Source organism: Juglans microcarpa x Juglans regia, chromosome 2S (assembly GCF_004785595.1).
Source record: "Juglans microcarpa x Juglans regia isolate MS1-56 chromosome 2S, Jm3101_v1.0, whole genome shotgun sequence".
In the NCBI taxonomy this organism is placed as follows: domain Eukaryota; kingdom Viridiplantae; phylum Streptophyta; class Magnoliopsida; order Fagales; family Juglandaceae; genus Juglans; species Juglans microcarpa x Juglans regia.
In genome coordinates this window covers 26,870,399-26,873,434 of record NC_054597.1, presented here as the reverse complement: position 1 = coordinate 26,873,434, position 3,036 = coordinate 26,870,399, and positions in this window count along the sequence as shown.

The window sequence follows — 3,036 nt, the reverse complement described above, 5'->3', positions numbered from 1 at the left end:
CCGAACGAAGTGTCCAAAGGAAAGGCACGCACCCTACGCGTGCCGATTGAAATCCGCGCATGGCCACCATGCGCCTCTGGGTAGTTTCTTTATCCGACACCACGCGTAGCGCCGCTAGATCCAGTGCCTCTAGCACCTCCACAATCGTCTACCTGATTTCTCCTTGATTGACTTGTGTCCAGCATGCGCTCCTGCAACCTCTTTGTGTAGTGTTTTCTTAGTGTTTGTAATTTTGTTTCTCTATTTGTGTTTATTAATAAAAGAAATAGGCTATTAGACTTATGTCCATAGTAGGGGAACCCCTCCTCTTTTGGAGGATGGGGATTTGGATACCCTTTCCCCCATCGGAGGTAGGAGATTTTTTTATCTCTATTTTTTTTACAGAGTGATACTCTCTTATGAGAGTTTCTAGAAGTTAAGATAATGTCCATCGCAAAGAAATTTATGTGCAGGGAGGTGTACAACAGATGTGTAGTTTGGCTTGTATTCAGAGCTTTTCTTTATATTGACTAATCACAGCTGTAACCTCCTTCATGGATGAAATGAAATCTATTTTCTATTAAAAAAAATAGTTGAAGGAGATTTTTGGAGGATGACTAGTCTAAGTGGTGCAAGTTTAAGTAAAGAACCAATTAGAGGTTAAGGCCATGTGGAAGAGAAGCATGCACTAAGAGTTAGGAGTAATTTTATTATGCAAGTTCTAAGTTTAAGTTTCATATGTAAATGAAAAGGAAGTGATGTAAAACTATGTATGCAAGTAGGTTGTCATCTGATAAGAACATGAATGGACTGCATGAAATGAAACTGGCATGGAGTCCAAGTAAGTATTATGTTCATACCCTTCTAGAGTTTTCTAAAGACATGAAAATGAAAATAAATGCTTTTATTTTATGAAAAGGAAATAAAATGCTTTTATGGGAAAAATTTTGTTTACGAAATGAAGGGAAAGGAAATGTTTTTCTTAGAAAGGAAATGATGCTTCATGAATCTATGCTATTGTATTAATGTTTAATGTATATGTATGTAAGGCCTTTCTTTGGCAACCCCTTTTTATGCACCCAAAGATTAGTTGTATGCACGTGAATGGATGTTATATATAGTATTAATTGTATTTATGTTCCATGAAATGAAATGATAAGGTTTTATGCTTTATGTTATGAAATAATGTTTTATGAAATGAAATGGACGGAAGAATGAAAAGGAAAGGACTGAATGAAACGAAAGGAAATGACTAAAAATAAATGAATGTTTTAATATATGAAGCTACGTAATGGCCATGACTGAATGAATGGATGATGGTACCAATAGACTGGGTTGATTAGAATACCGGGTAAGTACTAGTAGTCCATCCGGTGCTCCCCCCCGACTAAGGGAATCCCATCCCACAGCCACGAGCGGAATCAAGTCCAAAAGACTGCTAACCCTAACACACGGGGCATACAGTATGTATCGGCCAAAGTAAAAGTGATAAGAGTGATTGGAGGTATGGAACGTTTTAGTTTTTTATGAAGGAATGTACAAGGTGTAGTAAATGTTTTATGAGAAATGAAAACCCTTTTAAAGAAAAACTCTACCTTGTAATATTTTCAAATGAAATAAATGTTTTATGTAAAGTATGTAGAGGAATGGTGAATACATGTATGAAAATCTTTGTTAATATATTTTTACAATATGAAGTAATCTATGTCCCTCCCCCTCCCGAGAACAAAATGTGATCGAAATGCCGGGACAAACATGGTCCAAGAAAAAGGTGACAAAAGCTTAGACAATGTTTATGCAATGTATGAAAGAGAGTTTTGTAAAAAGATTTTGTAATTCAATTTACTGATTTTTGCTATAAACTTTATTTTAATTTGTAAAGCAGGTTTTAATTTTAAACATGAAACTTTTATATTTTGGGAAGGAAAGCAAAAGGTTTTAAAAGGTTCTGTAATTCCTATCTTATTTTCTAAATTATTTATTAAAGTCTCACCACAAGGATGGGCATTACAAAAAGTGGTCTCTCTTCCTCTATCTTCCACACCACCACTCACATTTAATGTAGAGGTTATTGCTTGCGAAAGTAATAAGGATTAGGTAGTCGTCAAGTTCTTAAGGAAAAATATTTTTGCACGCTTTTCCACACCACACAATATTATTTGTGATGGAGGAAAGCACTTTTGCAATATAGTTTTTGAGAAGTTAATGAAGAAATATGGTATAACCCTAGACAAGCGGTCAAGTAGAGATATCCAATAGGGAAATCAATATGATATTAGAGAAAATAGTAAACCCCACATGAAGGGATTGGCCACTAAGACTAAATGAAGCATTATGAGCATACTATACAACATTTAATACTCTCATTTGAATGTCGGCATACAAAATAATCTTCAGTAAGACCTGCCATCTCCCTGTTGAGCCAGAACATAGAGTTTATTAGGCTATTGCAAGTAAACTTTGACCTTAACAAAGTAAGTGCCCATAGGAAACTACAACTAAATGAGTTGGAGGAGATTTGCAATGATGTATACGATTGTGCCAAATCATATACAGAACGAATGAAAATGGTTCATGATTGAAACATATTGAGAAAATCTTTTGAACCAGGTCAAAAAATTCTTCTTTATAATTATGGTTTACATCTTTTCACAGGAAAATTACTATCAAGATGGACTGGGCCGTTCATATTGCACATAGTGTATCCACATGGGGCAGTTGAGATTGCAAATCCTAAAGATTATGATATTTTTAAAGATAATGGTCAACGGTTGAAACCATTTTTAGAAATTGAGTGTTTAGAAGTTGAAGTGCCACTAGAGGATCTTGCTTATCAAGATTATCTTTGGTTTTGTATAGATTTTTAAAAAAGCAAAAAAAAAAAATTACATTTTTTTCTGTTTCTCTTTTCATTTTCAATTGATCTTTATTTTAGTACCTAGTTTTTCTTTTCCTTTTAGCTAATGTTTTGCAGGATAGAAATTTTCAATAATCAGCTTAATCAGATAATTCCCTCCTCCCTCACTTCTTTCAATTTGAATTATCATGTCCTTACTA